At 38.4% G+C, this 27,151-nt stretch overlaps 1 protein-coding gene and 1 long non-coding RNA gene across 23 annotated transcripts in view; both read left to right on the forward strand.

Annotated features, from left to right (window-relative positions):
• Positions 1 to 687: 687 nt before the first annotated feature.
• On the forward strand, positions 688 to 16,118 carry LOC135329767 (uncharacterized). 9 transcript variants are annotated; one of them, XR_010391401.1, is made up of 8 exons: positions 688 to 827; positions 10,058 to 10,128; positions 10,577 to 10,667; positions 11,341 to 11,382; positions 11,461 to 13,724; positions 14,260 to 14,300; positions 14,874 to 14,961; positions 15,081 to 16,118. It is a non-coding gene; the product is annotated as an uncharacterized LOC135329767 (long non-coding RNA). The 9 variants fall into 9 exon arrangements; XR_010391399.1 differs by having other exon boundaries at positions 14,874 to 14,920; XR_010391405.1 differs by lacking the exons at positions 11,341 to 11,382; positions 11,461 to 13,724 and adding exons at positions 949 to 1,008; positions 7,324 to 7,371 and having other exon boundaries at positions 693 to 827; positions 14,874 to 14,920.
• Positions 16,119 to 18,266: 2,148 nt separating this feature from the next.
• The window catches only part of SALL1 (spalt like transcription factor 1), a 41,105-nt gene continuing 32,220 nt past the window's right edge, over positions 18,267 to 27,151 (forward strand). For 8 of the 14 annotated variants that reach the window (XM_064519545.1, XM_064519554.1, XM_064519548.1 and 5 more), the window contains exons 1-5: positions 18,267 to 20,245; positions 23,319 to 23,425; positions 23,707 to 23,825; positions 25,299 to 25,420; positions 25,707 to 25,882. The gene's annotated coding sequence lies outside the window, so the exon portion shown is untranslated. Of the gene's footprint in view, positions 20,246 to 23,318; positions 23,426 to 23,706; positions 23,826 to 24,823; positions 25,421 to 25,476; positions 25,883 to 27,151 lie in introns of those variants that run through there. The other 6 variants (XM_064519549.1, XM_064519553.1, XM_064519550.1 and 3 more) reach the window with 6 other exon arrangements.

The following is a 27,151-nucleotide window of genomic DNA, read 5'->3' on the forward strand; positions in this document are numbered from 1 at the left end:
GGAAGACATGCTAGGAGAGCTCCCTACCCGAGTGCTTGGGGCTGGCGGTTCCTGACGGTGGCGAGCCCTGGATGCTCCCTATAGCCCTGACAGCCAGCTCCAAGCCTGGGTAACGTATCCTCTGATAGCTGAAACATTTCAAATATATAGAAAGAGCCTTATGGACTCTTGTTCTCAGAAAGCTGAAAGGCACTAAACCCTTGTGTGAGAGGCTTTTGAAACCGTAGCAAGGGAGCTATCTCCCTGGACGTCAGGATTGCTTCTACAGACCAAACCATGCAGCTCTTTTGGACTCTAGGAGAAAGCAGGCCCAGGGTTTGCTTTCCATGTCGGACTGCTATTCTACTTGTGTGCAGCAAAAAGCTGAATGCAACTTGAGGATAAAATTATCAGAAAATGCAACTATGAGTTTTTCTGTCTACCTGTGACAGTATTAAGAAAAATGCTTTGTGTTTTCCCCTCAGGGCTGGATCAGACAACTGGTTGTGTGTGTGTGTGTGTGTGTGTGTGTGTGTGTGTGTGTGTGTGTGTGTGTGTGTGTCAATTTACTTTGCGTGCCTATGAGGGAAATCAAGATTTCACATTCAGTAAGTAGGGTTTGTTCCATAAACATTAACTATGCATGTTAAAGCTGTCCTAGGGCAATCCTGATGTGCGCACAGTAGTGTTTTCATCTTTTCTATAAATATTTGTAGTTCATCATGCATTACAGTAGGGCATTCCTCTCTTTTGACTTTGCCCTTTTTTTTAGCTTGTTCATCTGATTTGCACAGAAGGGGGAAGAAGGCTTTATGGAAAAGATAAACTACAGACTCAACTCTGTGTGGGTATGTGTGTGTATGTTCTGCTTGTTAGTAAAATCTGCTGAAAAGCTGCTTATGGATTTTCAGGGAGAATGCAATGGCTTCGTTTTTTATGGAGCTAATTAAATCTTTTTTCTTTATTTAGATACAAAATTTTGTGGAAAAAATGTAAGTGGGAATGATAGGCAAACATCAGAAGTAAAAGGTTAGTTTGTTTTAGTCCTTGGGAATGATCTTATTACTGCATTTTAAATGTCATATTCATCTTCTTTCATTTCCTCTGTGAGCACTTCCCCTAATTTCTGTATGCTACTATATTTCAAAGCTTTTGACAAATAAATGGAAGTATTCTGATGTCATTTATGCTTTAAATACTTTGCTGGTTCAAAGTCTTAGTATCCAAACTGCTACCAGTCTTAGGAGTGTGTTTCTGAGTGTCCTAGACTTTCGGAATAGTCTGAACAATTTTTAATCACAGAGGAAGATTGCGCAGTCTCAGTCAAACAAAAACTTGCTTCAAGGATTGGGCGTTAATAGTTTCAAATGTCTTCTAGAACATGACTTTAATATTACTTCCATTTTTGAACAAGTATTAGATAAAGCTAGCTATTGGAGACGTTCCAAATCTGGTCACGTATTTCAGCAACAAGATATCACTAGATCCTAAGTAGAATCCTCCTGTTTGTTGACTAGTAAAACAACAGAAGTTCTTTAGTAACCCCAAAATGTAATTATCTTTCAATTTCTAGCAGATTGGACACTTGCACAGGTCCTTTGCATGGTCCTCACTTCCTAACATGCTGTGCCAAATAAGTTAAATACAACATACAAAATACAATAAAATCCCCCCACATTCCACCCTGTGTAAATTTATAGCAACTTTGTATCTGGATTCAAAACTAAACATTTAAGTTGAGCTAAGCTCTGGAAAGCTGAGCTCTCTGTATTTTGGAAATACATGCTATTGTCTTTATTATGTGAAATGTCTGTACATTTCTTTACACAATTATTTAAAAACAAAAGAAAGCTTTAATTATGTATGGAGAATGTGTTGTTGTAGTTTTTTTAAAGAAATAATTGAACATTACTAGTCTAGTATCGTTGTCTTTTCATTTGTCTTTCGTTACTCTGCCTTTCAATACCATTCATCTATGGACTAATGCGATGCCCACTGAAGTCAATAGAAGTCATTCAGTTGACATCAATGAACAATGAATCAGGCCCTTTAAAAAGAAGAAGAAACTAGAGTTTACAAGGATTAAACCGAATACTGAGAAAGAAAACACTCTGAGACAGGAATTGTGGTGGCTTCTGTGTCCGTACAGCACCTACTGCTTTGCTGCCATAAAGAATAACAATAAAAAAAAGCTGATAATCAGTCACTCAGTCTCCACCGGTAGCTCTGATAAGGGAACATCTGAATTGTTTTTCTGTGCAAAGTCTTGGTAGGTATCAATAATTGTAATACACAGTAAAAATCAGTGAAGATAGGTGTCGTTGATGCAGATGTTGAAAATCCTTTATTTTATATGGTTCTGCCGGTCTTTTCAAAGAACTCGTACTTGGGTATCAGCCTTTCTTTGTTCTGATTAACTTGTAATCACTCCAAAGTAGATTCAGAAGCTCCCCCTCCTTCCTTCGCAGAGACCTTGTTTGTTTTATACCCAAATGTGACATTGTACACTGCCACAATTGAAAAAGGCTGCAATGATCCATTGAGGGCCCAATCAAAGCTTAACAGATAGGCAGCCGTTCGTCGCTGTTTGATATAAAAGGTGTTTTATTTCTCATCACTTTTTTGTCACTGAAAGAATGCTTCCTACGTGCAGATTAATTAAAGTGTAAACATTAAATATTGATTGATGCATTATCAGCATGGAGCAGTTGCCTCCACTCAGATTGATTCCTGCAGTGATTTATTGTCATATTTGTGGAGTCATTTCACTTGATAACAAAGAGAAATAGCCTGCTCCCTCTGCCTTTCAGGCTTGCTTTCTGTCTTTTGCTCTGCACCTCCTCATCCTCAGTGACTCTCATTCTTTGGCTGCTTGAACTAATACATCTTCATCATATTTTCAGGAGAAAACTTTAGAGCTTTCTATTTTGATGTTTACAGAGCAAGTTTATAGTTCAGCGCGAAGCTCACAGACCTGTTCTCTCAAGTGGCACGTCTATGGTTAATGCTTCAATCAGTGTCCTACAGAGCTGGTTTCTGTGACCCTGGCCACAGGCAGAACTTGGCAAACACAGGTTCAAATGATTTTAGTTAACTGACTGCCAGCTTGACAGAAAGCTGAACTTTCAGCAGTGTAACACTGTTTAGGTCAGTTTTATGGCTAAATTATCCAATTAGTTACCCTGAGTAGAAGCACAGGCTCACAATAGCATATCAATTGAAAGAATTTCAGAGTTTGACTCTTGTTTTGGACAAGTGTGTAAAAGAGAGGCCTTCAAAAATGACTTCATGCTTCGGATCTTATGCAGGATTTAAAGTAAAGCACAGCTTCGTGGGACATTAGTGAGCATCTTGGTTAGAAAATCCTCTAAAAAGAATGCATTGAATTACTCTAGCTTTTGGATGTAGATTTGAAATAGCCTTTTCCTCTGTTCTCTGAAAGTCTTATGTTCTTTTTCTGTGCTCGACTGCATGAGGAACTGCCTGTTCCACAGCCCCGCTCCTCGTCAGAGCCTCGGCAAGCAGCCGGCCTTGCCAAAAGCAGCTGCAGCCCCAGGGTCACATACCTGCTCGGTACGGCAAGACTGCTGTATCCCTCCTTCTCTCTGTTTTCCCTGGGAGTGCTGCCGTTCAGCATGTGTACAGCCAGAAACCCGCCTGTTCTGGCTCAGTGTATTCTCACTGACCCAGTCATCTACGGAAGAAAATTATTCATGAAATTGCTTTGTTCTACTTACTTTGTTATATATAGCTTTCCTTTAGCATTCTGAGGATTAGATTGCTCAAAACCTGCTGAAATCAAACACTGGATTAACACCAGAAAAATATGTAATGGGGACCTGGTGATCTTGATTCAATCCACCAATTAAACATTAACCTTTAGTCACGGTAAGAACAAATGCGAAGCTTGTGAATTTACTGCAGCAGATAATTTTGCTCCCAGACCTGCAGGGAATTATAGGACTGGCTCCCTAAATAAGCAGCAGCCATGCCAAACTGGCTTTCTAAGAATTATACACTATGATTTCTCTAAAAGGCTGTTGCAAAAATTGCATAGGACTTCATTGAGGTAGGGATTTGCTTGTACTGCTGCAATTCCTGACAGTCCCTGTCACTTCTACACACAGACTTGGCACCACTTTATTTAGGACTCTTTATTGTTTTACAGATACACCCAAACCTGGGAGAAATTGCTGCTATTTTAGGTCCTTCCTCTCTATGTATTTTCTAATGAATGCTCTTCCTGTCCTCCCTGTGTTCTGACGTTATCCTTTCCAAGCCAAATTCACCCATTTTGCATCTACTGACTTCTGTGGAATCGTACCTCCTGTGTGACATTCCTAAAATAATAATAATAATTAAAAAAAATCAAAACCCAAGCTATTGCAATGGAGGAGGTCATCTGGATCACTTCAAAATGATGCACTCTCAGGACCACTTTCCCTTTCTCCCTGGTTGCTGTTGCCCTTCCTACCCACTGAACAACACTGTTGTCACTTTGTGTTAGATTGTCAGCCTTACTTAAATTGTCAGCTTCTCCGGTCAAAGACCTCGCTTTCCTGTTTGTCTTTAGACTGCTGTGCAAACCGGTGAGGCTGTATAATCACTGCTGCTACAGATGCAGTGGTGGCGTGAGCCCACGTGCTTGTAAGACTGCTGAAAACAAAATCTGTTGTCACTGTAATTATTGTAGAGTACATTTACATTTTTATAAAGCCTTTTATAGAAAGATTTAATGCATTTTGTGTAGAAATACACAAATGTTCTCCTTAAATAACTTTAGTTATTTTTAGATAAAACTTATTTCATCTAATAAAAATAAAGTTTCTTTTAACTCTTTAAAGGCTTTCTAACATATAGTATTCAGTCTGAATTGTGTTGTTATTGTTCAGATAGGACCACACAAGAACAAATTAAGAGAAATCTCAGCTGCAGAGAGTGTGCATTCTGCAGATGAAATTTGGGACTTAGAAGCACGGCAAGAACTCCCTCTGGATGGAATTATGGCCTCTTCCAAATCAATTGGAAAACGTTTGTTGACTTTAATGGGCCCAGGTTTTCCCCCTGCTATCCAGTAGAAGGCATACATAGATGCTTATACACAATTGTAATTGTGTATAATTGTATGCTCGCTGCGTAACCAAATAGAGTTTGCAGAAGGAAGCAGTCCTAGGGAAGACATCAGCTTTCAAAGAAGTAAGTTCTGCAACTATGTTGTGGTTCGTACTGATGCAAGTTAGCCAGAGGCCTTTGTAACTCTAGGTAGCTTTTCAACTGTTTGTCCTGACCCTCTATTTATTTATTTATTTATTTCCAGTAAGGTAGCTGACGGAGTCTGGTATTAGCGCAGCGAACTATGAAAACTGAAGTTACTAGGTGCATTTCTACTTGGAACAAGTGCAGTCATTGTGCAGCAGCTCTGTATGCTTTATTTATTGTTCTCTTAACCCCCACAAATCAGAGCTGACGGGAGTGGGCAATGGAATAGAATTATCGGATATTAGGAATATGTGGGGAAGTCGTGGAAGCTGAGAATGAGAAATGAATCTCTTTTTGATAGGTTGTAAAACTGTTCTATAAAAGTTGTATGTGACTTAATACTTTGTCTAAAATATCATCTGCAATTTTTACTCCTCCAAGGCCTGATTCTGAAAGGAATGAAGTACTGGGGAGCTGAGGTTTTACCTCCGCATGCCTCATTGTACCTTACTGTTATGCAACAGTTGTATAAATACCACAAGATAGTCAAGAACAAGAGTATTAATCACTCGAGTTTTAGTTTCAAATAGAAATGAAAACTTGTTTTTTCCTTTATTCAACAGTGTGTGTCCTTATATGCTTTTATAGGATCAAAGGACAGCTCAGGTTGTAAAGATGCATCTTTCAGGAGACTTCTCTCGAATCCTGATAAGGGTTCCCATTCACCGTGGATAATTAAATCTGACACCTAGGGATACCGAAAGATGTGTGTTAAGGATTTAGAAAGCTCAGTACTGACCTGGATGCTGGAATTTTAGAAATGTTCATACACGTAGGGATTGTATACCTATACTAATACCCACACGGACAAGAAGTTGCCTTTTTTCCAAACACAAAAAAAGTAGCAGTTGTGCTAGTACACACTGGCTGTGTAAGACTGCAGCCCTCCCTGTTTTACAGAAGAGATTGTCTGGCCTGCAGTAGGAGCTGGATATTAATTCAGTGCAGTCTGCCAATTTGTTATTAGAAAGTTAGTTATATGATTTTTTTTAACGGAGTCCAAATATAAACCTAGATTACAATGTCCATGCAAATTACCTTACTATTTTCATGTATCACTGTAAGACCTGCCAAATGAAGACTGTTCCCCTAAATTGTGATATTTCTCTTCCACAAATGAGTTTACCATTTTTGCAGCAGCAATTACAGCTTGTGTAAGAATGGTAAGTGTGTTATTTCCTGAATTAGTATGTAATTTATTTTTAAAAGCTTTAAACATAGTTTTGAAGTTAAATGCGTATCATCTTTATAACTGCTCAGATCCTTTTATTTTACAATTCCTGAAAATACCTTTGATAATAAAAGCAAATTAGGGGAAAATTAATGACAACTGTGGAGTGACCAGTGTCGGATTATATGTAATATAATTAACTCCATCCTTCACATGTTTATCATAATAATTATCCAATGTGCATTAGAATAGTTTAAATGATTGGTGTCTCTTTGGGGTGGAGGGTGCTTGTTCATCAAGTATTTTATATTCGTTTCTAGGTCACCAGGACCGAACATTTTAAAAATGTTTTTGTACAAATTTAAACAAAAAAATGTTAATTATAAACAGCTATAACTGCTGTTGCTGAAAACAGCCTTTTATGATCATCTCCTCCAGTTCTTTATTACCTCCAGTATTTTGTCTTGCCAACAATGGATTTTTTTTATTATTTGGATTTGAATATTGTGTTTGGGAGCATGAAATAGATTGATAAGACACATTTATCCTTTCTTTGCCTATTCTATAGTCTACTAACATGAGATAAGATTTCAAATTAACAGAGGTTCTATTAGGATAAACTGTTTCAGTCCAAAAATAAGCTTTTTCATTCGTAAACTGTAACTCGTGTTATGACAGAAATTAACATTTTTGTGACCTGTAATTAACTGTGTCTCCCTGTGCTATAAATAAGGTTTGGCAACTATAGCTGGAGTCAACTGTATCTTGAGGTCTAGTTATCTGTAGCTGTTTTTTTTATTTATAGCTTTTTCTATCTGCTAATGACACTGCAGAGTTCAGGGATGCAGACAGTAAAGAACACACATAAAACGCGTGGATGGTTTCTGCAGCCTTGTTCCGTTTGTTTCTTACAGCGGTATCCGAGTCCCGTCAGCCTCTTCCTATGCTTGGAAATCTCTGGGGTTAGTGTTTAAGTCTTTGATGCTGCTAGTAATTCCAGCCCTCACCATTAAAGCTGCATTTTCTAACCGTCCCTTGGTAATTGTTGCAAGGACTTAGACAAGTAAGACTATCCAAAGGCATCACTAAGGTCAAACTGTGGTAGAAAGTGCTCTGATTTTATCCTGGAGATTGATGCTTGTATCACCTTTTTTTCGATTCAGCAGCTGGGGTTATAAAATGTACTTGCAATCACTGATAACATGTTAGATCAGACTACAAGTGGAGTAACACCGTATTTTATACACTGTGTGTAGTTTTACCTAATACAACAATAAATCAGTGAAGGCAGAGGTCTTTGTAAATTTTAATGAAAATTCAACTGCTGAAAATATAGTTACTTGTGGATTAAGTTGTAGAAGTATGAATACATTTTGGTTCCTTAAAGCTGTAAAATTTGTTTAAACTACAAACTTTTCAGGATGGAAAGGAAGAAGCAATAAAATAAGTGACAGTACATTCAATATAGTATAATTATTTTGTCATTGGCATTCGTCATAGTTATAAGCAAACTGAGCGGGGGCGGGGGGCAGGTGATAAAATACATTTTGAGTTAGCTGTAAACAAGTGCCATTACTGAGCACAACCTAAAAAAATCTCTGTACAGGAATGAGACAAAAGGTGTGAGAATGGGCCCATTATACTGTTTATGAGTGTTTCTTACTTATTTCCATTAATGGCAGAATGTAAAATTGTTTACCAGCTGATGAATAAGTGATATTTTTGTGAAAGTCCAGAAGGTTTAGTGGAGTGCATTTTTGCCACAAAAGATTATAACTATTTAGAAAATAGTATGTTCTTTTTTTCTTGCACTGAATTCTTATGCCACAAAATAGCAGTTAAAAATTTGTGTATATAAAATAAATCAAATTCATATCTACTAAATAAGTGGCATAAGAGGGAACTGTGATATAAAAACAAAGAATATTAAAGAATATACTGGTATCGTCCTGAACTTCTGCAGCATCTTTGTTTAAAGTTTTAAACCAATGACTCTGTGAAATTAGCATTATTCTTTCCTGGAACTTGCACAGAAATAGACCCAAAGTCAACACTAAGTGACCATGCCTATTAGATCACTGGGGGTTTGAACAGCATAAAGCAGAATTTATGCTTGGGTTTAGTCTAGAAGTCAAACAGAAACACAGTCTGCTCAGTTCTTCACTTCCCCAAGCTGATTTTTTTTTTTTTTTTTTTTTTACAAATTGAGTATATGCACATACACATTAAAAAATAAAATAAGAGACTGTAGTCATTATTTTTTGTAGTTTGCTTGTTTTCCTGCTGTGTCAGCATTTTTTTCTCAAATGTCTTCCACTTCAGAGTAATCTAGTTAATGGAGAGTTGGTTGAATTCTGACTTTATTAATTGGCTGTACACAGCTCTTCTCAGAGCAAAGCCAGTAAGATCACAATGGTTATAAAGAAATGCAAGGCCAGACAAGAACAGCTAAAATTTGAACTGAAACATCTTTAAAAGATTTGTAAAATTGATTTGCCTTTTCATTATTATTAGCATTTTCACAGAGAAATTATGAATTTTGTGTATTGGGTTATTTCTTGTAGCCTCCTCTAAAAGCTAAAATGACTATGTCAGATTTGCATATGGAAAGATTTAAAATCTGATTCTTTGATTTTGTTTATCTGATTCTCCGCACACACAATTTCATTTGCTCTAAGGAGTTATTTTATGAATTATACTGGTGTCAGGGTAGCATCAGCTGACCACAATGCAAACATCACCGATACCACTCTTGCCTCCACAACATCACTCACTTAAATGAAGTTAAAACGTAAAACTGGCAAGTTGCGCTGTCATGTTTGCAGGCTCAAGGAAGTAGATTTTAGTCTGTTACCTCTACTGACTCTTTACCTATTTATATAAAGAATATTTTTGTCTCAAAGAGGTATATACAACCAGCTCAAATAAATCTGGACTTTCATGTGTGTACCTGACCTAGACACCAAATAAGTGCCTGGGAAAGAGAGGGCTTTTTTTTTTTTTTAATCACTCTGAAAAGGGGTGCATTTGGGCATGGGGAAGAGGGGGAGGCAAAGAGAGACCAACTGTAGTTCTGCTAGGTTCACTCAAGGTGCTGAGTTTATTTCCCAGCTCTTCAAAGTAATCCATTACTATCATACAATAGAGAGTCTTGATAAACCTTTCAAGATTAAAGTTGGGACAGTGCATTACAAGAAAACCAACCATAAACTGCATTATTACTCACTCATAAAACATTTCCTACTTAGATGGCAGAACTGAAATTCTGCCTTCGTGATGTTTCTGTTCAGCCTGGTTATACCGCTCACCTGCAGTGTATCTGGGACTTCCACAAAACGTTCACTTGCTATATTTTCTTTTCAACCGAGCCAAACTTCATAACCACTTTAAACATGAGGCCATTTTCTCATCAGTTGCAGGTTGCGATAGCTCTTGCGAAGTCAGTGGAAATTAATGGCTTTATACCAACCACGAATCCAGCCTGCTGCTATAAGAGAAACTAAACCTTCAGTTGGATTTGATTAAACATTCTGTTCTCTGCGATATAAAGTTCAGATGACCCATGATGAATCTTAGATAAGATGTTTATATAATAAAGCATTCAGAATGTTCCTTTTAGCTCTGTAAATATGTATTTTGTTTCCCTAGGAAAGTCAGACACAAGTAGAAGAACCTAAGGATGGAATTCAGCAAGGATTGGCAGATACATTCATCCAAAGGTGAGTCTATCATTTTGGAGGAGTTGCTGGAAATCTCCCCTAAAAGCAAAGACTTCAAGCACTGTGGATTCCTCATGCTTCTGTGTGATTTTGGCTTTTGATTTTCCAAGGCATAAAGGTATGCCTCTCCTAAGACTTTTCTTCTGTTTTTTCAGAAAATAATTTTCTGCCCTTAATAGGATTTTTTTTTGTCTATATATTCAAAGTTCCTTGTATTAATCATACGTTTAGCACTGAGCATACAGAGCAATAGCTTGCACATGAGAACAAACAGATAATGCTGTTGAGTTAAGAGCCTGAAAATTTACTAATTCATTTCTAGGTGATTTCTAAATACAGGTAGCTCAAAACCGTGTCTTAATCCTGCTCTAGTTTCTAATTCCACTTGACTTTTGTGTGAACCTCTGCTTGGGCAGACTGATGCATTTCCTAACATTTTTTCTCTTAGGGTAGCTGCAAGACATAAACCGATCTCAGATCTCTGCTTGGAGATACCTAAGTAACTGGCAGGTTGCTGTGCAGTTGTCATCCCCCACCAGGTAAACTCCTTTTAAAAATAATAATAGCAATAACAACAACAAATGCCGAGAGATTTATATTTAGGAAGTGAGCAGGAGCCTTGAGAGCACCTTTAGTCGTTTTCAAAAATGTTCTAGAGTGGTAGGAATGAAAGCGGCAGGGAACCTACCATGCAGTGGAGGAATGCCGTCTATCCTCTAGAAACACCGCTGGCGTTCACAGACTGCTTGGAAGAAGCTAGCACAAGTCTGGGGAAAGTATATTCCTTCATGTATTGTGGTATATTTCTGGAAAGCAAACTTACTACTAACCAGAACAAGTTTTCCTGTGGTTCCCCATCTGTTTCTGCTCAGTCGGGTGCCGCCGGGACTGTGTGTGCCCGCGCGGCAGCAGCAGGTGGCGTTGAACAGCTCGCGTTGGCTGTTCTCACACTCGTAACCGTTTTGCCTTACGCGTAGCACGAGCTTCTCTCCCAAAAGAGAGAATCCGCAAGAGAAATTCAGCCCGTTTTTACAGATGTAGCAGACTTTCCATATGACAGAAGCAGGCTATCAAGGGGTCAGATTCTTGTGACTTCAAGCATACCGAGAAATAAGGCAATCAGGAACGTACTTAAGGGACAGCAGGAACAGGCTGCAGTACATAATAATATTTTAATTGCATTTTATTTTTTATTTTTCTGCACACCTGAAGACTCCTGGTTTGCTCTTGAAATGCCATAGAGTTCATGTTGTGGTAAGGTCATACTTATCGTGTACCAATACTCAGTCACTCTGCAACAAATTCAGTAACTGAGTTTTATGGCATTCTTAGCTCACCCTCGCTGTACCTCCATAGAGCAAAGGAACAGATTCTTCTCTCACATCCACTATTAATATGTCTTAACGGCATACAGTGGCAGTATTTCAGAGTTACGCCATGGTAAGTGGGAACAGAATAAGAATTAGCGTTTTCCTAACTTCTCTCTGAACGTATTTCTAAAAATTATGGGGGACTGCAGAAGCAGTACAAAACAGGCCTCCAAATGGCTTCCTAACTTTATTCTTAAAATATCACACACAGTAAAACAAAAAAGCAAACATAAAATAACTTATTTTTACCTGCACACAGGTAAAATTTAAGAACAGAAGAGAAATCTTATATAAGCAAGTGACTATACATCAGTCTGTAGTTAGTCTTAGCACTGATTATGAGTGTTTAAAAAAAACCATCCATCTTCCTTTCATCAAGAGTCACAGTTTTCCATTTGCATATCTAGTAATTTATGGCATGTCCTGACCTCAAGCAGTAATTGAACCAATAGATCTTCAGACTAGATTTACTCCAGTCTGGCTGCCACAGTAATGCAACTCTGCAGGAGTTTGGATTATTCCAAATGCTATCTCCTCTTCCGAGAGTTTGACAGTCACCAGCAAAATTTAACCTCCCAAATGTCAAGGCAAAAACTCCGTTGTCTAATTTAAACTATCTAGTTCTCCTATTGAAATACCTTAAATAAAACAGGAGGCACCGTGATCACTCCTAAAATTACCTCTGGAAGGTTGATTTTAATATAGGACACTTTAATGATAAATGAATTCTCCTAAGAGTTTCAAATCAGAGAAGAGCCTAATCACAGGATTGAAAGGGGGAAATTCAGATACCAAGGCTCATAACTAGTAATGTTAAAAAAAAAAAAAAAAAGAAAAAAAAGGAGAGAAGGAAAGAAAGAGAGAAAAAAGCTGTCATATTAGAGAGGAATCTGGTGATCAGAGAGAGGCTGATGAGAATCCAGCAGAGAGAGGAGATGTGGAAAGGGGAGATGGTTCACTCTGACTGGAGCACACCATGGCAGAGCACAAAAACACTCAGCCAAGTGTCTGCACTTCTTTTCTCAAAATGTGGTTTAGAAGCCAATTTCAAGGCAGCATTATATGCTTCAGTAAAGAGTTCTCAAAAGCTTTGAACAAGAAAAATACCAGCAAACACACAGCTCTGCACTGTTGCAGTCTCTTTGCTGAATACTAACTATAGAGAAAATACACTAATAGAAATTGTGGGTTTACAGCAGGTATTACTTGGGAAAACTCTCTCTCTGTTATTCAGCCACTTCTGACTGCAGATGAAGTAGCCAGTGCACAGGATGGTCACACTGCTCCTGCCTCCGAATCAAATTCCAGATATTATGAAAAAGCGCTGGCTCTGAAGTTTTATAACAAGTCTCATCAGTTGACTATTTTGCTTTCCTGGAAAGGAGCTCGATTGAATAAGCTCTGGCAGACACACAGAGCTGTGCTGTTGTCACTGACACAAGTCCCAAAACAACATGTACAGTCTGTGAGAAACTGTTACTGTCACACAACTGTGAAGAAAAAAAGAGCAGCAAAGGTACAAATAAGGAAAATCTGACCCAATCCCCAGTTAGCATAGGTGATATTTATCTATAAATGATTACATGCTGCTGCTGTTCCTTGGTAGTTAAATTCAGTGATGATAGACATCTTGGAAAATAGATATATAGATAGAAAGATAGATATCTTCAGCTACTTCAGCCGTCTATGATATCCCATGTGCTGCCATCAGTGCTTTAGCCTGACCAATTGCCTAAGTAACGCGTTCCATCTTGTCCAGTCCGTAGCAGCACTTCAGTAACTCTGCAAAGTTGCAGCTATCTGCCAGCACAGGAAGAACCTCATCTTGCCCCATTGTACTGAAGGACAGTCATATTGAAGAAGAAACGCCATTAACTATTTAAATACTTTCATTGAATTGATGTCATTGACTTGTTTTTGGCTTTAATGCCTTTTTTGTTCCCCTGTTATGCAAACACCTTCTAGCAAAAAACAAACCTGGAAGTCTCAGAGCATGGGTGGGTACAGAAGAGGTTGACCCAAAAGCTGGGTTGTGTCCAGCCTTCTGTCCAAGCAATTACTGTCTGCCTCCCTGTTTATAAAATGGGGTTAGCAGTATCATTAAATCACTGGTTGTGAGACTAAGGATACTCCTATCTCATTAGCAGACCTATACAAAAGAGGCAGAATTGCTGCTGTTTGCTCCTGTGAGTGGCGGAGTAGTGATTCTGTTTGGAACTGACTGAGGTAATGAAATATGATATGATTATGATATGACATAATATGACAGTGAAGGGTCAAAAGGAGAGGAGGGCACGTCCACGTGCGGTATGGGAATGACAGCACTAGAGGAAAAATATCCCTGACTTTACCACGCAAATTCCCTCATTAACTGCCAAAGGGAGGACGGTACAGAATAAAACGTTCCATATCCCACCCAGACGCTGCTGAAAGAGTGGGTGTTCCTGGCGAGCATTAGGGAAATGCAAATACCAGCAGGAGACAAATTGTGACGTCTCCATTGGCACCCTGAGGAAATACAAAATGTGTTATCTGTGTGATCGCTAAAAGATCTCCTTGCTATAATTCACAGGGCAATAAGGGAAAAATCCTATTTGGTAATAGTAGAAATCAGCTCAACTGGAATGATCTGCAGAAATGTAAGGAGAACTAAAAGATTTATGAATTGCTTTATGAACTGTTGATCTCTTATGTTTCTGACTCTGTCAACGTTGGCTGGTCATCATCTTTCTCTTTTTCTATATTTATTTTTTCTTGTCAGGTTCCTCCAACCATGCTTCTTTTCCAGACTGGAGACAAAAGGTACAGGTGAAGAGTCAACTGTCTAATTGTCATAAGGCTAAACTGAATTAAGTTTAAGTTAAATTAAGTTCCTTAGCTTAAGATGGAATAAATCCCAGAATACTCTCTACTTACACAGAGGATTTTAGCACAGAGACATGTTCCAGAAAGGTATTTGTGCAAAAAAGAGAGAAATTCTGCAGGTTAGTATAGTACTCTAAGAACTACTGAGATCTTACTGTGCCTTTTTTTTTTTTCTTTAATGAGGCAGTGGCTTATGGGAAAGCTTAAGGGCTGTAACATCTGCGTAGAGTCAGAATCTCAGTATCAAATGTCAGAAGCTCTGATGATATAGACTTTCTAATTGGTATTTTAAGTTGCTGTTGAAGACATTTTTTGTTTAAATCAGCACAATGGGTTTGATCCTGCAGGCATTTCCCTCAAAATTTCCAGACTGGGAGAGCAATCACATGATGGGGTAAAAATCTCATTGTATTCTTGAGGACAAATGCCACATGCAGAGGTGGATGAGTAAAGGCAAGAGTGCTGAGAGCTTACTTGTTTGTGAACAGCTTCTCTGATTTTGATTTGTAGAGGGAGCATGCTGTGGAATTTGCACCTCAACTCAGCTTGTTTTCATGGTGAGGACAGCAGTGCACAACGTATGAGGCTACTGCAAGAGGTGGTACAAGAGAACAATCTGCATTTAGAGAGAAGGCTAAAATGTATGGAAGCTCATGTAAGTGATGAGTTCATTTTAACTTGAAAATTAGTTTTCCTTTTTTCATCCTTTTTTTCCAGGTTAAAGTCACTAAATGAAAACCAGGTGTATTCAGGAGGCAGTTTTTCTCAGAGGTGCACTGACGGAGGAACCCATTTATGAAAAAGGAAATAATAGAAGTACATCACAGTGACAGCAGCAGAAACCAATTCACTGGAGATGGCAAATGAAGGGAATCACTGATGGTTACAGTTAATGTTTGGTCAGTCTGGAAAATAACTGTCCAAATGCGGGGAGGAGCTGCAGAATACCCATGAGTGCTCTCGTGTGCTGTAGTTAGCTCAACAGAGGCCTCTGCTGAGCAAATAGTAACAGCCTGAAACAAGCTCAGAAACGGGCCAAGTATCTCACCTTTATATGCCCTTGTAAGGATCGTGTAGTACTCTTCTTACAGGCAATGTTGCAAGGAAAGAAAATTCCAAAGGGACAGATAAGTATGAATAGATCTGTCTTATTTCTGAGGAAAAAAAAAAACAAAAAAAAAAAAAAACAAGAAATGTCTCTTATAAAATAAGAATGATCACACATGGTTTGCAGTTAGAGAACATTTTAATTTTTTTGCCATAATTTTGTGTATTAAAGTTTTGAAAGTTATTTGAGCAATCACACCAGACAGATTGCGATTTGCCATAGGATTTAGGGTATCCCTTTGGATCATTTCAAACTGTTTTCTGTCTTCATTTAATTGAATTTGCCACACTGAAACCGAATCAAACCTTTGATTTATCAGAAGTGCTTTATTCTTCACTCTAGATATGTGTAGATCTAAGCTATAAACAGGAAAGCAGTAAAAAGTTGCACTGGTAAATCTTTTAGAGAACACTGCCGTTCTGTGAAGCTTTATGCTGTCTTTTCTGGTGCTATGGAGCGCTTTTGTAGGAGCTCATTTGGGAAATGTATTCTTTGATTTTGATAATCAATTGATCAACATTTGAAGCTTTGCTCAGACACACAATTATTGTGAACAGCAGTATTTTCAAATATCTGTTTGATTGTGTTTGTGATGCTCACTTTGTTCAACTCTGCTCCAAGCAAATTAAAATGTACTGTTATAATAAGTATGGGAAGGTTAGCATTCAGCTTTAGGGATAAAACATTTTGACAGTTCCATTCTACGTTTGCATTTAAAAATTGTAATGCTTTTAATTAGACCCTCTGTTTGTAGTAGGATCTTTTACAGGCATTACTACTGCAAGATTGTTACCTTCAGGATTTGTTCTGGACCGCTTGTCTGCATGGAAGTGCAAAAGCTTACTGGTTGCACAAGGAGCATGCTCATCATTTTCTGGACTGTGGTATACCTCATTCCACCTGTACCACCATTGCTGAGTCATTTGTGTCTGTTTTTGAGGGATTTCACATGCAAAGAGTTAAGGAGGTACATGAGCATAGTTTTCTCTTGCATGCTTGGCATAGTTTTCCACTGATCTCCAAATTTTCAATTTTTGGTGCACAGTAGAACCCCGAAGCAGACTGAGGCAAGCATTGTTTGGCAAGAAAAGAGATTCTGCCATGATAGCTGTTACCTTTTTAACTGCTGCACTGGTGATATTTAAATAAATCATATGCACAGACAGTGGTCAAGCATTCTGAGCTTATAAAGATGATCACAGAGAAAGGTTAATGTCTGAAGGACTGATCACTAAAACTACCCATACTGTTTGTTGCCCTTTTATTTTGTCCTCCATCTTTCTGTATTATTAACATTTATCAGAGATATCAGTAACCTGGTATAACATCTGCAACATTGCTACCACAAAGAAAACATTCACTGAGATAGTAAGCCAAATGTACACTCTCTCAAGAGGCTTGTGTGTCAATTAGGCTGAGTTATAGCCAAAAAAGAAAAACAAAAAAAAAACTAGCTAGATATTTCAGACTTTTCAGATGAGTAGAAATAAGCAGGAAAACATTGCAAGTTTTACCATAAAAATGTATTTGGGCTGAAATAAGGGCTTTCACCCTGATAGTCCAACCAGCCGCTAGAGACTTTGTCTACTTATTATTAGATTTGGCCTGGGAGGGGTATGAACATAGGTGGTATCAGAAAATCTTATGCAATGAATTCTCAGGGAACTTCTTCCTGCATTATGCACCAATACTGTGGCTCCAAAGCCCAGGAAACTCAAACAGCTTCAGAGACTGCTGCGAGCTGCCCTTTTTCATGTTTTCCTTCACTTCTAGGAGCTGTTTCTTCTGACTCAGCAATAAATAGCAGAGAGGAGAAGTACTCTGGGAATTCTGTTTTATGATACATACAAGCTCATGCTTTTTCACTGGGGGGAAGGGGGAGGGGACCTACCAAAAGTAACTGTGCACCCACATTGGATCTTACATTTAAAAACATCAAAATCCGAATTATACAGAGGCTATGCAACACCGTGGGTAAGTACATTGGCCCTTCATGGCTTATTATGTTGTTAATTAGTTAATGTTTGTAAAGCACTTTGAAGATGAAAAGCCCTATGTAAGTTCTAAGTGTTATTATCTCTAGAGACATGGGTTCAATTCAAAGGTGCCTAATTACATATGCCATAAATTAGACTTAATGAGTTGTGGAATCATAAGCCTTGTATGATGCATGCAAGTTTCTCAGATAGTTCTAGGCCCTGTGGTCTGCTTCAGTGCTTCTTTAGGCATTAAGAACTGTGAAGAGAAATGACACAAAATAGAGGAAATAATCTCTAAAAATAAGTGGATTGCGTTTCAGTTTTAGAACTGCATTTCATATTTAGGACTCAGTAAAGCAAATTAACCTACCAGGAGCTTTGCTGTACTGTGTCTAGGGTTTTTCCAGTAATCAGCCCTTGAACTGCTGAGGTTAACGTGATTGTTTCTAAATAGTGGTATAGACATAATTCTAATTCTTATTCATCTTCCATATCTGGCACAAGAAAGCTGGGTGATAATAGTATGACTGCTGTCTTTCGAATAATGCCCTGAAATGCCATATCGGAATTGGGGACCTCTTTTGGGGCAACATTCACATGCATAAGAAAAGAGGTTCCCATCTCTAGAGATATTATCATTTAATTTACAACAAGCCATCACTAGTGGGTAACATTCAAAAGGGAGAAGTAACAGTAATAGGAAAATGTGGTTTCATAGGCTGTGCAGAGCTGAGAGTTTCCATGTTATGTAACTTGTATTTATACATTTTGTGGCCAGAAAGTTACAGAATTTGCCTCACTCTACTATCTGGCTACTATCTGGCAGTGACTACAGATCAGCTTTTCCTGGTTGTTCCTGGACCACAGAGTTCAGAGACGCAAAAAAGCAGCAGGATCGTTCACTTGTCCTGATCCGAGTCCCGTGTGTTCTTACAGCAGAACGTTCTCCGTTTTATCTTGGGCCCTTCACAGGTGCACCGAGAGAGGCAGGATTTATCCTGCATATAAATATGTTAGAAGTGATTGTGCTCATTAGTACAACCTAAGTAGATTGGAAAAACCAATTAATAGCAATTTACTATAAATGTCTCTAACTGACTTACTTGAAAGTATTTACCCCAAAGCAAAAGTAATTTGATTTAGTTAATGTTTATTGTAAGTATATGCAGACTATCTTCCAGGGCAAAATGTATTTTTGAGTACTCCAGACAACTGAAACTAGTGAGCCCACTGTCTGGAGAAAGCATCTGTAACCACAGCCAAAAGAGGAACGAGATTGCCGACATTCTGTCAAGACATGTGTTTGAAGCATGGGTTCCCATCGCTTTCCGAGTGGCTTGCAGGCCATTTTCCTTATATAGATTTAGACAAGGCAATGGGGTCCTAGATTCTTCTTGGTAAATTGTCTTGGTGATTTCTCACTAGTCCATTTTCTCCTATGTTACTTTACTTGCTTATTTTAGATAAGAGTATGACCTCAAGAAGCTTTAAACAGGACAAAGTATAGCTCTGAACTACTTTTATTCCCTTTTCACGTCAGTATGCATCTTCCCAATCTGCTCACATTGCTGTGTTCCTAAGAAATGAGTCTAATCTTACACCTTAATTACTTGGTACATCTCCTTCAAAAATAAAATGAAAATGCTTTTGCTGAATACTTTCCATACACTCTAATAAATAGGAACTTCAGATGTGATGCCTATTTTAGCTCCAGGCTGTGGTTAAAACATTTTAATAGCGTAGCAAACTTATCAACAGACCTTTCCTTCCCCACCCCACCCCCTTCCCTTTTTACAATGAAAAGATTTTTATCCGACTGGCTCGTGACTTGGGGATTTTTACAAGCGAGGTCAGGAACTTGTCAAATATTTTGAAATTTGAATCTGAAAACAAAAAACTACCTTCAAAAAAACAGTACCTTATGCAGCGTGTATCAGCTGGGAAAAATTTTGGCTTGCTGAAGCGCGTACAGGGTTCTATTTTCGGACCTATCACTACTTAACTAAAGGTTATCACTCTGGTTCCGTGTTTTAATATTCCAAGGCAACATTTATTCTAGTGTAACTCCATTGGGTTTGCCAAATTAATGCAGCTGTAAGAGCCTCTTAGTTTCTGTATTACTAAAGCCTTTTTTCAAAAGAAGGTAAAAATATTCATATTATTATTTTATCTGGGTATTTTAAGTCTGTCTCTTTTCCTCCTCTGTTTTCAAGATGACTGTGGCTGATGCCCTCTATCAGTGATATAGTTATTCTTGAAACATCAGTGAAGAAGTTATCCAAGCAAATTAAGATGTTGTAAGTTTTAGCAGCTGCGCTGAGCTGCCCATTACAGAGACATCAGGCAGGAGGAACAACCATACAACATTGTGAAAGAGTGCTTTTTTATAGCAAGGCCTCCACCTCTGATCAAGTGTGCTAATGGCTGGTAAGAGTGTCCTTTGAGAAAATAATTTGTGGATTACAAGAAGCATTAAATACATGTAGGGAAACATCTTGATGAGTTAATATCCAGTAAGGAACTGCAGTGACTTGATGGTTGCGTTTGGTGACCCAGTTAAGAGCTTTACAAAAACAGTCACCATCCTTTTGACTTGTGACGTCCCTACTCATTTTCCTGTTTTAAGTCCCTAATTTAGCAAAGCACTAACCTCTCTCCCTTAAAGTCTTTCACAGTGGAAGCACTGCTGTGAGATCTGGAAGAAGACTTTGAGATGACTACTGCCTTCAGCTTCCTGTTGCTGCCTACAAGCAAGGGGTTATCACAGGTCAGCTGGCAGAATGGAAAGTGTGGCAGTAAGTAGTGGCTTTATATTGACTTTATATTGATGTGGCTGATTTTACACCAAAGTGGATGAAGAGCACTCTTCCATTCCACTTTTGTGGGTGCACGCAAAAGCTTCCGGTGCAGGGCAGCAGCTGGCTGCTGGACAGCCACGATATGCTGAAACCTGCTGGGCACGCAGAATGGGGGTGTCCCAAGGGACACTGGCATGCTCTGCTGAGTCAAGGTCCTTTCTCGTTTTGAAAGGCTATGCTGCAGATGTGTGTGAATTGCCATGAGCTCACTGATACCAGTCATCTATTTCAGTGGACCCAAAGGATTCCTTGAGGATCTGCCAATCACATACAGATGCAAAAAGAATGGTTGGGTGGTTGGTTGAACTGTGGGCCTTAGAATGGGAAGGGCAAGAATCATAAGGACCTTTGAATTATCAGCCAGTGTGATATGTTTTAAGCTTTAAATGTGTAAAACTTTTTAAAATCCTAATGATTTACTCCAATTGCTCAGTATTACTGTAAGACCCATTACAGTGGGGGGAGGAACCGCACCTTAATGCAGAAGCATTAAGATCTATGTTCATAGATGTTCAAATTCAGAAGTACTGTTATGACGTCACATATTTTAACCTCTTGCACAGACCTATTTTCACCTGCATATTCCTTTTGCAAGGAGCTCTGTCTTCTGTAATTGAACAAGAACATGTCTCAGTTTAATTCTCAGTTAAGTAGAGCCATTTCTATTCTGAATATTACTTAATTTTAGGCATGTCTGTAAGTCCATCATATCTGATGAGATTGAAGCCAATAGGTCTGGAGTTAACAGTAGGCTGAAGTGTTGTTCTGAACCAGGCCTTGATTTGGTAATAAATAACAAATTACATGCGTACACTGACACTTTTATTCCTTTAACCTGCCCTCAGGAAATATGCACTGAAATTATTAAGTATTCATCGGAAAATCTGCTTTTACTACTAAGCATTTATAATGCAGCCTAGCACTACTTTTGCACTATGGGTGTCAGTTGAGCTTCTGACTTAAGTACGAGCAGAGTCCAGGACTATACGCATCTAGCGGGAGATGTTTATTAATTGAGATGGTCAAGATAAACTGTTGCTTGACAAAGGGTACCAGAAAGCTGTAGGCTCAAAAATGAACAGTTCTATAAAGCTGAGTATTATTGTCATGGAAACACCATCCCAGCACCAACGCCTGTTGGTGTTACTCGTTCACCCCATTAGAGTAGTTATTTGTAATTGTTATTATTGTAGCATATGTCTAGTGCTTAAACTGTGCATATGACTAGGAAGAGCTGGATTATTCATCAGGCGAAACTGAGAAAATGACTTGAAAATGCCAAAGACAGATGGGCAGATGGAATTTTCTCATGTGGCATTCACACTTAAAAAGAATTTACATTTTTTCTCTCACTTCCTCGTACACGCAAACAAGGAAGAAATGCTATCTCCCAGTTTCGTAAGAAAAGCACTTAAGAAAAAAGAAGTCAGAAATACCATAACCACTGAAAGACAGCTTAAACATGGAAACTCTATGGTGGACCTAGTGTTCAAGGGTACATGACGTTTCTCTGACATTGAAAGTTGCTTCTGACCCTCCAAGGCACGTTCCTGTGAGCAGCGAGCTCTGATCTTGTGTCACTGAGAAAAGTAGAAACTGCCTCACTGTCATGTATGAGCAAAACTCAAATCCACAGATAATTTCAATAATGTGGCCATGCACTCCAAACAAGTTTTGACCACTGTATGTGCCACTCTTCTAACAGAAAAAAATAATGGTGTGTACAGAAATCTGTCACCATTATTTATTCGGAAACCCGAATCATTCAGGGTTGCTTTAGATTAAGAGGGAGAAAAGGACTGGGACTCCTGTCTATACCTCAAATACATTATTTTATCTCCTTTTATTAAAATAATCATAATTTATGAGGAATCTAATTCCAAAATTGTTCTTAAAAATAAATCACATCAGATGTATATTTTGGTTTATACTTGCCTTTGGGTTGATGACTTTTGTAAGACGTGTTTTCAGTAAAGGACAGTGAATCGCCCATCCTACCTAATATAGCTGCCTATATCAAGCAGTTCATATACTGCTAACAAGTACTGTATACTCATATACATATGACATTTTTGTATAAAGCTAATGTGTTTTAAGACTCAGAATTCAAAAATACTCCAAACCTGCAATTACTTGATCTAGATTTGTGAGAAAAAGCCGAGCTCCTTTGAAAGTACGCCCAGAATTACCCAAGATTATAAAAACTGTCCTCTTGTTTTTGTGTTAATTTGCTTACAGTTGGCTTTGTAATATCCTAAACAAAAATTAATGTTACACCCATCTGCATGCACTTTAGCTCGGTCTGCTAAAATGCTCTGTTTGAGCTCATGATGAAAACTACAACAATTGTTTGCCTTCACAATACAAAAGGAAATAAAATGAAGGGTTCAGAATGGACTAACTGATGCAAATCAGGACTTCACAATCTCTACTAAACTACTTTTAGCTTTGTATCTTTTATTACAAGAAAAGGCATTTATCACAGATAAAGATATCTGGGAGCTAAAAATCATACTGAATGCTTGTATTACGATGATGATGAAGCAACATTATAGCCTTTCCAGTGCTGCCAAAGTCAAAGTTCCCATTTACTTCAATTTTTAAAAATTAGGATTTTTAGGTCTTATTTAACAAAGTTCTCAAACCAATACTTAGCTTCAAGCATGTAAGTTAAGCCTATTAGCCAGAATGTGACAGTTAATAGGCTGATGTTAAGCATGTGCTTAAAGTCAAGAGCTTTTGGCAGGGCATTTTAACTTGTTAAAAGGGAAATAAATGTCAAAATGAAGAAAACAAAATTGTAACACAAAATGTATTAATATAATAAAGCATACTGAAGATATTGCTTTTCTCCCTCCCTTTCTCTCATTTGTTAGTAAAGCTGATAGCATGCATTTCTGTAATGGGTAAAAAGGTTATCTATAAGAAAATATTCTGCTCCCTGTCTTACACTGAAAGCATTTTATATAAAATGGATAGGCGTTTGCTGATTCATTGTTTTAAAAACTAGGATCAGTGTCTGCTGAATGGCAATTCATGTGGTCCCATGGTCCTACATCACGTGTCCGAGCAACTTGTGGGAAATAATGGAGAGAGCTTTTTAAAGGCTGCAGAGAGGTAACAGCCTGAGAAAAACTAATTAAAGCATGTTTAAAAAATGGTGTTTCTTAAGATTCTGCATTAAAAAACAAGCTCAATGTGAAATAAATGGATTGAGTGTGTGCTGAAGTCACTGCAGCAGTAGTGTTCCAAGTGCAGATTGCATATGTTTGATTAAGAAGTTGAGATAGCTTGATTTGGTTTGGCAAATTAAAATCTTGTTTTACTATGTCATTTTTACCTTCTGGATTTGCATGTTCATATGATATCTGTTATATTAATTATATCTATTTTCACAGGTATAGACAGACATACCCCAGAGTTGTGGCACCCATTAATAGATCAAACAAGCCTGTGCAGCTGTGTTTTGATCAGTGGAAAGGCTTCCTGGCATCCAAGAACTGAAATCACCTTTTGGGTATGACAAGCGCATCTGAGTACCTAGCAAGTGAAAATCAAGGGTTTCTGTAAGGAAGGAATAAGAACACCTACCACAAAAAATTAGAAGTAAAATAACCTTTAATAATTGCAACAACACAAACTCAATTGTATGCATTGCCCTCTATTGGCATTTAGCCATTGATCATTTGCTAGCTTATAAAGCTGATTTGTGCTCTTTCCTCATGTTCCTGTTTCCGTGAGCCATTGGCCTCTCTTCACCACACCTTCCCCACAGGCACACACAACTGGGATCCAGACACGCTTTTGTCTCTTCCTCTGAAACCCTGCTTTTTAGCACATGAGGAAAGGAGGAGCTTTGTGAGCAGCTTTCATTCTTCTTTATTGTTGAATGCTGCTTATATACCCTGTTGCTAGACTCTTGGAAGGTGTCTAAGGTGCTAGACAAGTAAACAGGTATAATTCAGAGAAAAACTGACTTGATTAAATAGGGTCAAAATGTTTCATCCTCCTCTTTCATTTGAAACCCCTCATTTGCAGACTCTCACACTTCTTTCATTGTAGTTTTCCATTCGACGTAAATATATATGGGATCCGTGTTAGTCTTCAAGTTAGGAAGCTCAGGTAGATTCAATGAATTCTGTGACTAATCAAACTCATTGTGACCAACACAGGGCAGTTTCTCACCCTCAAAGAGCTGTAGCACAAAAATTGTTGAGGACACCAAAACTTACTTTCAGAAATCTGGTTTTGGCATTCCCCAGGTATTAGCATCTAGTAGATAAGTTAAAGCTCCAAATTCCTAATTCCTAGATCTAATGGTATATGTGAATCAGACTTGTGAGGAAACACAAAAATATGCTGACCTCTAAATTATGCCCAAGTATTTGAACTGTCATCTTGGGATCTACAAATTTAAGGCTGTTCTTAGAAGCTTTTAAAAGCTATAAGCCACCAAAGGCTTTTGGAACAAAATTCCTGTGGTCATTTCCAGACTTGGACATATATATCAGTTATTTCTTGAGCTTTTTTTCCTCACAGGCAATTTTTATCAACTAGGATAAGAATGGAGATTTACCAAAATATTTGATGGGTTTTTACATGGACTGTCCCCTGAGCATTTATTTGCTACATTAGGCACCTCTTTTCACCAAATGCTGTTTGTTGTTATAGAAACACATTACAATGAGAGCTGTGTGACCCATGAAAATATTAGCAAACCAACATAGTTTGCAGCTTTCAAGTACTTTTCAATACTTCTGTTTTCAGATTCTTTAAACGGCATTTCTCTCACAGTCAGAAACCACAGATGGCACAGGCCTGCTTCTTTTTCTCTTCACTAAAGTTGATTTATGTTGCACCAGCAGTAGAAAGGAACCTACAAAATGTGTAGATGTAATTAGATGGACTTTAGTATCTCTTTTACACTATTGGAGTGGCAGAGAGGAGTATTAAACCTGTGTTCTTATCCTTTTTGTTTCTTTGCTTGGAGGAGTTTCAGCTAGGACTACTGTGGGTTGGGAACCAGGAGTTCCCCACTCTGGTTCCTGAGCTGCTGGAGAGTGGCTGCACCAACACACTAAGCCCAGGCACACTGCTTCACATTTATCTGAGGTTAGCGCATTCCTTTATTTAACTGTCTCTGATCTGACTATATCTGATCATTCCTTCATCTCATTTTCACTTAACCTTTTGCCCTCTACACAGACTAAGCATCCTATCACGTATCACCCCAGGGACCATCTTCTTCCCCCATTCCTCCTTCCTCCACTCTTTCTCCAATTTAGGTGCTTTATGCCACTTCTAGTAATTTACCTGATTACATGGAAGGAACTGTAGATCTTTTTATAATTGCTGTTTTACTTAAAACATTGATTTCTTAGCTCCTGTCTGGTTTCAGATCATTACACCTCGCTGGAGTTTTCTCTGGTTTAATGTGCAACTCGGAAAGCACAGAGGGGACTGGAGCGTGAGGCTCAGTGTACGTTCTTGTATTTGAAAGCAGCTCTGTAGCATCCACAAGAGGATTCCTGGCACTTGCGTAGTTAAGCTGGATGTCCAATGTTATCTCTCCAGGCAAGTAAGATTCTGGCAATCACTATAGTCCTATTTCACTTGTTCTCAGTCTTTTTGACACAAGCACATTAATTCCCCCAAGCTCCTTTGGCAGCTGTAAGAAGTTCTCTCTTTTTTTAATATGATTGATAATATTGAATATTTCTTTTAACCTTTTACTGCCGCTCCTGGGCGAGGTGATAGTTTCTCTATTTGGATGTTAATCTCCAGCATGCAGTAGCACATCTTCCAATCACCTACTCATTATGGAGCTCATTTGTAATATGCTGCTGTTTAATTTATGACTGTGCCCAGCAAGCTCCGCCTAGCACTATCCCTACAACATATAATGTCATTCTTCCAACACTCCCACTGTCAAAGGTCAGATAAAGCAAACCATTGCTTAATACGGAAACTCCTTCTAGTTTAGCACAGAAGGAATGGCAGCCCTTGGGCAAAATTTAACTGTATCATTTCATATGATGCACTGGAGAGAAATACGTTGTGAAAGAGGTGCCAATAACACAGCTTCCCTGGTTCAATGCAGGAAATGGTCCAACTGAAATGTACTGGCAAAACATGTCATCATTTTCTTTGCTTCCAATTTCTCAGGGGGAAAAAAAAAGGTTGTCTGAGGAGACACAAATATGTAAAAACAAAAAGACCTCCCAGGCTGACTTGAAATATGCTCAAACTACACATCCACTCCCTGCTCCCTAGAACCCAGTAAATATTTCTTTGGCCCCACAAAACATTTTACTCTGAACCCAGGAAACCTCAGATTGACCTTGGAAATAAGATTCCTCATTTCCAAAGTAAATGTCTCAGCCACACTACTGGAGGAGTTGCACTTTTCTGGTTCAAACACATAAAACTTGTCTCTTTTGGCAAATGGGGTAGATCATGCTGTGGGGAACTAGTTGTTTTCCTAATTAACTGACTATCGGCACTTTCAGACTCTTCTTTGCAACTTTTATACCCCATTACAATGATGGTGCCAGGATTAAAATATCTGTTTTAGGCCATTAGGGACCAGGTTTAGCCAGTGTAAAGCAGTAGAGTCTATCTCCACGGAGACATACTGACCTACGCTTCCACGCATCTGGTGCATGTCACTACAGATATTTCGTTCTGTCTTCTCTTCAGGTTGTACTGGATGGTTTAGCAGCATTTGATTCTACAGGATCCTTTTAGCTTACCTTGAATCTCCTGTGAGATTTCAGATTGTGTATGTCTGGATCTGATTATCTTTGTCAATTTGTTTTCTTCTCGTATTTTTCTCCTCTGCCA

This window comes from Dromaius novaehollandiae, chromosome 13, assembly GCF_036370855.1.
Source record: "Dromaius novaehollandiae isolate bDroNov1 chromosome 13, bDroNov1.hap1, whole genome shotgun sequence".
In the NCBI taxonomy this organism is placed as follows: Eukaryota; Metazoa; Chordata; class Aves; order Casuariiformes; family Dromaiidae; genus Dromaius; species Dromaius novaehollandiae.